General features: G+C 33.9%; 1 protein-coding gene across 1 annotated transcript in view; it reads right to left on the reverse strand.

Moving 5' to 3' along the window:
* DNAH6 (dynein axonemal heavy chain 6) overlaps window positions 1-11086 on the reverse strand; it is a 327840-nt gene that overhangs the window by 262787 nt on the left and 53967 nt on the right. The window lies entirely within an intron of this gene.

Raw genomic sequence — 11086 nt, forward strand, 5'->3', positions numbered from 1 at the left:
GTTCTCCAAGTCCCCACTCAACCCAGGAAGTCCAGCTGGCTTCACCTCTCACCAGGGAGACCCTTCGAGGTGGCTTTTTGTCTTTTCTACATGTCTCCATTGTTATTTGGGCATGTTCTTATTTTTTTAGCTGAATAATATTCTCAAGGCTCATATTGTACTGTCCTCCCCCCCGCCCCTTGAAGAAGAGAGTTCTGCAAAAAGAACAGAGTTCCTTTCAATTGGGAATGATATTGGTATTGGGATGTCATTGCTTGTAGGCTATTTCAGCAGACAGGTCTAGGAAACACACATACACCCCACATACAATCACGAAACCCTACACATTTCTTTATCTTTCTACAGATCAATTAAAATCCATGAGTTCACAACTCCATTCCAATGCAACAACATAGGGTTCATTCCAGCCTTCCCTCTTCCATATTTGTAACTCCCTTTCTGAGGATGAGTAACCTCATTTCATCATTCACAATACATCTATTTGTTTTGCTCAAGTCTAAATAAAATACATAGAAAGTAGTTTCAGCGTTGCTAATACACTAACACCACTGCAAAAAACAAACCTACTAACCAGAGTTCAGTATTTGCTGCAGTTATGGTGGTTTTTCATCCTCAGGGTACATGGCCAAAATACTGTGCTCAAAAGTTACTTAGTTTAGTTATTTTCCCCCATCCCTTTAGTGTGGTTATGTATTTCACTACACGTGGGTTTATTTCTTTTTGTTTGTATTTTGTTTTAGGGTTTTGCTCTCCATTTTGTTGATTTTTTTAGAACTATATTAAAAGGTATACTTAGAAAATAGTCACTTCCCCATTTTTTTTCACTTCTTACCCACCTTCCTCACCCTTCCTACACCATTCACATTACCTCCTCTAGGTAGCTAATTTCCTTCGTTTCTGGTTTATCTCTCTTTCCTTCCTACTTCTGACATAAACAGTAGTATACTATAGATAGATATTCTTTTGTACTTTGCCTTTTCCATCTAACAATATGTCCTGGAAATCACTCTATATTAATTAATAACCAACTTCTTCATCCATTTATTTGGCCGCATAGTATTCGTTTGTGTGGATATACCATAGATTATTCAATAATTTTTCTATACATGGCTATTTTGGTAGTTTCCAATATTTTGCACTCATAAACAATGCTGCAATAAGTAATCTAGTGCATATGTACTTATGTATTATTGAAAATGTATTTTTAGGATACATTTTAAAGGTTGTATTGTTGGATCAAAAGGTAAATAAATGCATGTATAGTTTTATTTTGCAAAATGTTCTTTTATTTTTTGCATTCCCACAAGCATAATGTGAGAGCATTTATTTACCCATAGGGTAATCACCAACAAGTGTTGGTATACTTTTTAATTTTGCTAATCTGATAGTTGAGAAATTATATCTTGGTTTGAATTCTCATTAATCTTATGAGTAGACTACCTTTTCATATGTTTAGATGCTATGTTTATGAACTTTTTATCATGTTTTGACCATTTTTCTTTTTTTAAAATTAAATTAAACAAATTAATTTTAAGTTCCAGGATACATGTGCAGGATAGGATATGCAGGTTTATTACATAGGTAAACGTATGCCATGGTGGTTTGTTGCACCTATCAACCCATCACCTAGGTATTAAGCTCCACATGTATTTGCTATTTATCCTGTTGTTCTTCCTCTCCACACACTCTGATGGGTCCCAGTGTGTGTTATTCCCCTCCCTGTGTCCATGTGTTCTCATTGTTCAGCTTCCACTTATAAGTGAGAATACATGGTGTTTTCTGTTTATGTGTTAGTTTGTTGAGGATAATGGCTTCCAGCTCCATCATGTCACTGCACAGGACATGATCTACATGATCTCATTCTTTTTTATGGCTGCATAGTATTCCATGGTGTATATATACCACATTTTCTTTATCCAGTCTATCACTTATGAGCATTTGGATTAATTCCATGTCTTTGTGATTGTGAATAGTGCTGCAATGAATATGTGTGTGCATATATCTTTATAACAGAATGAATATTCCTTTGGGTATATACCCAGGAATGAGATTTCTGGGTCAAATGGTATTTCTGGTTCTAGGTCTTTGAGGAATCACCACACTGTCTTCCATAAAGGTTGAACTAATTTCACCAACAGTGTAAAAAGCCTTCCTATTTCTCCACAGCCTCACCATCATCTGTTGTTTCTTGACGTTTTAATAATTGCCATTCTGAGTGGTGTGAGATGGTATCTCTTTGTGGTTTTGATTTGCATTTCTGTAATGATCAGTGATGTTGAGTTTATATATATATATATGCCACATATTATATAACATATATATGCCACATAAATGTCTTCTTTTGAGAAATGTCTGTTCATGTCCTTTGCCCAGATTGCAGAACGTTTTCCTATTCTGTAGGTTGTTTGTTCACTCTGATGATAGTTTCTTTTGTTGTGCAGAAGCTCTTTAGTTTAATTAAATCCCATTTGTCAATTTTTGCTTTTGTTGCAATTGCTTTTGATGTTTTGTCATGAGATCTTTGCCTATGCCTATGTCCTGAATGATATTGCCTAGATTTTCTTCTATAATTTTTATAGTTTTGGGTTTTACATTTAAATCTTTAATCCATCTTGAGTTAATTTTTGTATAAGGTGTAAGGAAGGGGTCCAGTCTCAATTTTCTGCATATGGCTAGCCAGTTCTCCCAGCACCATTTATCAAATAGGGAATCCTTTCCCCATTGATTGTTTTTGTTAGGTTTGTTGAAGATCAGATGGTTGTGCAGTTTTATTTCTGAGATCTCTATTTTATGCCATTAGTCTACATGTCTGTTTTGTACCAGTACCATGCTGTTTTGGTTAAGGTAGCCTTGTAGTATAGTTTGAAGTTGAGTAGTGTGATGCTTCCAGCTTTGTTCTTTTTGCTTAGGATGTCTTGGCTATACAGGCTCTTTTTTGGTTCCATATGAATTTTAAAGCAGTTTTTTTCTATGTCTGTGAAGAATGTGTTTTGATCATTTTTCTACCTAGTTTTGGTTTCCTCTCTTTCTAGTATTAGAAATATTAGCCCTTAGCTGTAATATATAATACAAATAGATTCTCCCTGTTTATAAGTGTATTTTACTTTGTTTACAATTTTCTTTGCAAAAGATTTATTTGTTGTGTAATCAAATTTATCAATTCATTCTATTCTTGCATCCATATTTTGAGTCATAGTTAGATAACCCTTTTATGAACAAATCATAAAAGAATTTGTCCATCTGTACTTACAGTTTTATTTTATTTTCTGATCCCTAATCTATATATTGGTGCATAGAATGTGAACCATAGATCTAACTTTATCTTTATCCAAATAGCCATTCAGTTGTACCAGCTACATTTATGAAAAATTCATATTTGTCTCAGTGATTTGAGATATTACATATTTTATACATTTCCATATGTACTTTGGCATCTATTCTATTCTACTGGTCTGACAGCTATTTATGTGCCAGTACCATGTTCTTTTAATTATAGAGTGTTTATATTAAATATTTGGGCAGTATAGTACTCCTCATAGCTTTTCTTTTTTCAACATTTTGGTAGTTATTCTTAGATGTCCATTTATGCATATAAGCTTTATTATAAACTTGTCAGTATTTTCATTGGCATGTGTTAAAATTATAAATTAACCTAGAGAGAATAAAACATCGTTATCATGTTGAGGCATTCCATTTAAGAAATTTTATTGGCATGTATTAAAATTATAAATTAACCTAGAGAGAAAATCATCTTTATCATGCTGAGTCATCCCATTTAAGAAATTTTTTCCAAGCCTATTTTGTGTCTTACAGAAGATTTTTTAAAACATAAAAGTGTTCTTCATACGGGTTTTAGCATTTCTTATTAAATTTATTCCTAACTATATTACTTTCTTTGCTGCTATCATGAAAGAAGCATTTTCTATCAGGCATTTTCAATATTCTAGAATAATTGAGGTGGCATTGTGAATATCTAGTCTTTGGAGATTTGATAAATTTCCCCATTTGGGCCTGGTGCTTTTGTAGAGTATTTCTTTGGTAACTTTCTCTATATCTTCTGTGGATATTAGTAGGAGCTCTATTTCTAATGTGCATAATTCCAGTAAATATATTTCCCTAAAAAATTATCAATTTTAACTAAACCTGAATGTGGGGTTAGTTAAGTGGTCTAAATGCTCCATGTAAAAGACATAGAGAGGATAGCTGGATAAAAAGACAAGACTCAACCATTTGCTGTCTTCAAGAGAACCATCTCACATGTAACAACACCCATAGGCTCAAAGTAAAGAGATGAAAAAAGACCTACCATGAAAATGGAAAACTAAAAAGAGCAGGAGTCACTATTATAATACCAGATAAAATAGAGGATAAACCAACACCAATTAAGAAGCAAAAAGAAGGGCATTACGTAGTGATAAAGGGTACAATTCAACAACAAGACTTGGCTATTCTAAATACATACACAGCCAACATTGCAGCACCCAGATTTATTAAAAAAATTACTTCTAGACCTACAAAAAGACATAGACAGTCACGCAACAATAGTGGGATCCTTGAACATGCCCACTAACAGTGACTGATCATTGAGGCAGAAAACTAATAAAGAAATTGAGGACTTAAACCTGGCACTCCAACAATTGACTCTGGATTAACAAACAAAAAGAAAAAAGAATAAACACAACCAGAATTGACAAAGATGAAATTACAACAGATTCTAGAGAAATAAAAAAGATCTTCAGAGACTATTATGAACAATTCTATACACAAATTAGAAAATCTAGAGGAAATGGATAAATTCCTGGAAATATACAACCTGCCAAGACTGAACCAGAATGACAGTGAAACCCCGAACAAACCAGTAACAAGTTTAGAAACTGAATAAATAATTTTAACAAAACTACCAAAAAAAACCCAAAAAACAAAAAGCCCTGGACCAGATGGATTCAGTCAAATTCTACCAGATATACAAAGAACTGGTACCAGTTCTACTAAAACTATTCCAAAATATCGAAGAGGAAAGTTTCATTCCTAACTCATTCTATTGAATACTAAGGTAGTATCACCCTGACACCAATATCTGGCAGAGACACAATGAAAAAAGAAAACTTCAGGCCAATATTCCTGATGAACATAGATGCAAAAAATCCTTAACAAAATACTAGTGAACAGAATCTAGAAGCACATCAAAAAGTTAATACACCACAAACAAGTAGACTTTATTCCTGGGATTCAAGGCTGTTTTAACACATGCAAATCAATAAATGTAATTCACCAGATGCATAGAATTAAAAGCAAAAATCATATGATCATCTCAATAGACACAGAAACAGCTTTTGATAAAATGCAACATCCCTTCATGATAAAATCCCTAAGCAGACTAGGGATCAAAGGAACTGACTTCAAAATAATAAGAGCCATCCATGACAAACACACAGCAACATCATACTGCATGGACAAAAGTTGAAACCATTCTCCCTGAGTCCTAGAACGAGACAAGGATGCTCACCCTTACTGCTGTTATTCAACATAGTCCTGGAAGTTCTAGCCAGAGCAATCATGCAAGAGAAAGAAATAAAAGGCATACAAATAGGAAGGGAAGAAGTCAAATGATCTCTTTTTGCTGATGATATAATCACATACCTAAAATCCCCTAAAGACTCCGCCAAAAGACCCCCAGAACTGATAAATGACTTCAGTAAAGTTTTGGAATACAAAATAAATGTACAAAAATCAGTAGCATTTCTATACACCTTATATGGTCAAGTTAAGATTCAAATCAATAACTCAATCCCATTTTTGATAACCACATACACACAAAATGAAATGCCTAGGAATACAGCCAAACCAAGGAGGTAAAAGATTTCTACATGGATAACTACAAAACACTGCTGAAATAAATTAGAGATGGAAAAAGATTCCATGCTCGTGGACTGGAAGAATCATTATTGTTAAAATGGCCATAATGCCCAAAGCAATTTACAGATTCAATGCAATTCCTATCAAACTACTTACATCTTTTTTCACAGAATTAAAAAAAACCACTATTCTAAAATTCATATGGAACCAAAAAAGAGCCCACTAGCCAAACCAATTCTAAACAAAACCAAAAAGCTAAAGGCAGCATATTACCTGGCTTCAAACTATGCTACAAGGCTACAGTAACCAAAACGGCAAGGTATTGGTACAAAAACAGACACATAGACCAATAGAACAGAACAGAAAACCCAGAGATAAAGCTGCACACCCACAGCCATCTAATCTTTGATGAAGTTGACAAAAACAAGCAATGGGGAAAAGATTCCCTATTCAACAAATGGTGCTGGAATAACTCACTAGCCATATGCAGAAGAATGAAACTGTATCTCTACCCTTCACCATATACAAAAATTAACTCAAGATGGATTAAAGATTTAAATGTACAATCTCAAACTATAAAATTCCTACAAGAAAACCTAGAAAATACTCTTCTCGACACAGGCTTGGCAAAGAATTGTTGGTTGTTTGCAAAAACAATTGCAACAAAAACAAAAATTGACAAGTGACACCAAATTAAACTAAAGAGCACCTGCACAGCAAAAGAAAATTTCAATATGCACACAACCTACATAATGGGAGAATATATTCACAAACTACACATTTGACAAAGGTCTAATATCCATAATCTATTAAAAACTTAAATCAACAAGCAAAAAAACAAATGACCTCATCAAAAAATGGGCAAAATACATGAATAGACACTTCTCAAAAGAAGACATACAAGCAGCCAGCAAACATATGAAAAAATGCTAATTATAACTAATCATCAGAGAAATGCAAATCAAAACCATGATGAGATGCCATCTCACACAAGGCAGAATGGCTATTATAAAGCTAATAAGTAGCAGTTATTTCTCCATACCTAGGGAGGCTATGGAGAAAAGGGAATGCTTATACACAATTAGTGGGAATGTAAATTAGTTCATCCACTAGGAAAGCAGTTTGGAGATTTCTCAAAGAACTTAAAACAGAGCTACCATTTGACCCAGCAATCCCATTATTGGGTATGTACATGTATTAGTCTGTTCTCACACTGCTAATAAAGACATACCCAAGACTAAGTACTTTATAAACAAAAAGAGGTTTAATGGACTCATCGTTCCACATGGCTGGGGAGGCCTCACAATCATGGCAGAAGGCAGAAGAGGAGCAAAGGTGCATCTTAAGTGGTAGCAGGCAAGAGATCATGTGCAGGGGAACTGCCCTTTATGAAACCATCAGATCTCATGAGACTTATTCACTATCACGAGAACAGCACGGGAAAACCCGCTCCCATGATTCAATTACCTCCTACTAGGAGTAGTGTAATCACACTACACTTGGGGATTACGGGAGCTACAATTCAAGATAAGATTTGGGTGGAACACAGCGAAACCATATCAATACCCAAAGGAAAATATATCATTCTACCAAAAAGAAGCTAGTCCTCAAATAAAACCTTCATCATTGAGACTCTAATGAGCTTCCCTGTTAGGTGATATTTCATTTGTGTTGTCAAAATCCACTGCTGGAGGTATTAAGTGCCTCCTGTGTGACTCCACTGGAGAGGACTCTTGGAAGCTGTGCCTGGTTTCCTCTGAACTTTATCCCATGTGCCTTTTCCATTTGTTAATTTTGTTTTATATCCTTACACCGTAATATATCATAGCCATGAGTAAAATTATACACTGAGTCCTGTGAGGTCTCTTAGCAAATCATAGCATCTGGCATTAAGGATCCCCGACTCATAGGATCACAAGCCCCATTTTCTTATTGTTTACATTTGCCCCTACAACATGGAGCATCTTTTCTTTTTTAACCTTTCTGAATCATTTTGTTTTTGATTTCTCTCTTGTATCCAGAATATTGTTTTGTCTTGCCTTGGGAGCCAAATTGAAAATCTTTTTCTTTTAATAGATGAATTGAGCTCATTTATATTCATCACATTACTGATATATTTGGTCCCAACTTGGTCATATTATTTTCTATGTGTCTTATGGTTGTATGTGTGCTTCTTTCTTTCTTTCTCTGAGTGACAATATATTTCTTAAAAATACCATTAGTCACTTGTTTCCTTATTAACCTTTCACACTTTGATTTGTTGGTTTTTACTGATATTCTTTAACTCCAGCCTATTAACTGTACATTAATCAATAACCTTATTCTACTTTTCTCTTATTCTCTTCCTTCTCTATTTTTAAAGTTGCACTATTTTGACTTCAATAGAACATACATTTATATACTAGCTTCCCATTCTTGTCTCTATCTTTTTTTAAGGCTCATATAGATCTACAATTAAATATGTTAAATGTTCCATATCAGCATCAGCTTTTTTCCCCCAAAGTTATTTCTTAGCTGGATAAAACTCATCATGTAGTAGATTTCTAATGAGTACCAAATTCCCTGGGTTCTTGCATGTTGAAAACTATTTTTGTATAGCCTTGATACTTAAAAGACTAGCTTGGCTAGATAAAATTCCTGATGCACATTTTCTTTCCATGGGTTTTTTTTTTTTTTAATTGCTCCTCCATTATTGCCTTACTTCTTATGTTGTTTTTGAGAAGTCTGATGCTAGTCTAATTCTCTTGTCTCTGTTAAGACCTGCAGAAAAATTCTTTAGCCTTAAAATCTAATAATTTTAAAAGGCTATATCTCAGAGTTGATTGTTGTGGATAATTTTCCAAGGAACTCTGTAGGCCCTTTCAATATATACATTCAAATTTTCTTTTCCTGAACTACAGTTATAAATAAATGTTTGCTGTATCCTCTTTTGTTTTTCTCTTACAGACACACCAATTATATGTATGTTATTTCTTCTTTGCCTGTCTTCCATTATAATTATTTTCTCTCTGAACCACTTTACTGATTTCTCTATCTTATTTTCATTCATTCTCTTGGTTGTTTTCTTATCTTTCTTCTATATTCATTACTTTGGTTTTCCATCATTCTTCTGGTCATGTTAAACTTTTGACCTTATTCTCCTTTGAGCACGGTGTAATTTAGTCTTCATTTCTGAGATGATTTTGTCTTTTTTCCCTTCCATTTATATTTTAAATTTTAATTTTAATTCATTGTGGCTTTTGTATATTTGAGTACTTCTTTGAGAATATTTACTTCAGTGTGTAGTGCTGTTTTTGCTTCATGGTTGTTAGTAGACTTGCATGTAATCTATTTTAATTTCTTTAGCTCAGGGATTGGGTGATTTATAAGATTTTTAGTTCAAGAGCATTCTGTTCTGTCAGTGGAGCAAAATGAAATATGTTTTATTTTATTTTATGGTGACAGGAAAAGAGTCGGATACACTCTCATTTATTTGATTTTTTCTTGAGACAGAGTCTTGCTCTGCTCCCCAGGCCGGAGTGCAGTGGCATGATCTTGGCTCACTACAGCCTTTGCTTCTGGAGCTCAAGTAATCTTCCCACCTCAACCTCCCAAGTAGGTTCTTTTTTGTTTTACAGAACTTACATTTTCAATAGTTGCTTCATTTTCTCTGCATCATCCAATGTTCACATAATGCCTCATCTTCTTTAGAAATTTAAAAAACTTTTTAATTTTTATTTTTAACCTTATTTTCTCCCCCAGAACTAATGGCATCTTGAGTAGCCTTCACTTTTAAGTCTCCTTCCTGTAGTCAGTCCTCTGATACACCAGGACTTTTTAAAATCATTTTTGCATGTAGGATACGCTTCTTTCTGGCTGTGACTTTAGATTAACCTCAGCTTCTTAGATTAACTGCTAGCTCCTTGCTTCTCTCTTTTGTAGATTTCCCAAGGACTGGCCTCACTGTCTGCAAAGGCTGTGGCAGGAGCATGAGGAAGAAAGCTCATTGGTGTATGTGTTTATTTTTCTACTCAGAGGTAATTTGATACTTGGGTATTCTCTTTCTTTCAGTTACTTCCTAAGGGCATACATTTTGTTTAGTTTTATTTCTTTTTCTTATAGGTTCTTACTAATTTTGGAAGATATGTGGGTGATTCATATTTAGACAGTTGCCATTATTCTTGGCTCTCTGAATTGAAAATATAACTTTTAATTACAAATGTTATAGTCATAATATAAAAAAATAATTGTCTAAGGGAGAGAAAGTTGATGAATCAGAAAACTATTTTGGTACCAGAAAATCTGGTAGTTAGTAAATGAAATAAGGTTGTGGAATATCCTCCTTAGAATAAGTATTAATGCAAAAAACACAAAAACCTAGGATGAAATTTTAGAATTAGAACATACATGGAGTCAATTGGCAAAGTTAAAACTATGAAAGAGGCCAAACCAACACGGCAGGAGCTTATAACTTTTGAATTGATGATGTAAAATAATGTAGCTGAGAATAAGAATTCCACCATAAGCAGAGACAGTAGTAGATGGAAAATGTTGTTTGCTTTTAAAATCATACCATGACAGTTACAACCATATTTTGATGAATAAAGAGATTGAAACACTATGCTAATTTTAAGTTACATAGGGATGTATATATAACGGATATTTATGACTGACAAATGGGTAAATTTTAAGTTTGGAAATTACAGTATCATTTTGGTGTCAAGAAGAAAAAGTATTTGCAGTATATTGAGGGCCGCATTCCTATTTTTCCACACAGGAGATTAGGTTACCTAGAAATGTAGGAGAGAAGCAAGTCCAGGAATAATGCTTGTTTCTTTACCTTCTCACGTTGATCACCTTGGTAAGTATGCTTTTGAGTTTAAAAATTGGGACAACTAAGATAAAACTTTTAAGTGTAGAATACTATTTTCAAAGTCTTCAAGCATGCTTTAGTTAGTGCTTGCATTTGAGTGGCTATGGATAGATGCCATTATATTTATTTTCTAAAGGGCCCCAAATAGTGAAACACCATGTTTTTGTTTTGATAAAACATTAAACATGTAATGAAAAAATGACTTTAGTAAAAGACATTGTGTTGGCTGGTGAGTAACCCTGGCTCTGACTGTGTTTCAGCATCCTCAACAGCCAGGATTACGTTCTCAAAAACACGTGCACATGGGTCGCTAATGATAAGTAACTGTTTCTCCAGATATTTTAATGCCCTTTTTTTTTTTTTTTTTTTTTTTTTTTT

The sequence above is a fragment of the Rhinopithecus bieti genome, unplaced genomic scaffold (genome assembly GCF_001698545.2).
Source record: "Rhinopithecus bieti isolate Rb0 unplaced genomic scaffold, ASM169854v2 scaffold_23283, whole genome shotgun sequence".
Classification (NCBI taxonomy): domain Eukaryota; kingdom Metazoa; phylum Chordata; class Mammalia; order Primates; family Cercopithecidae; genus Rhinopithecus; species Rhinopithecus bieti.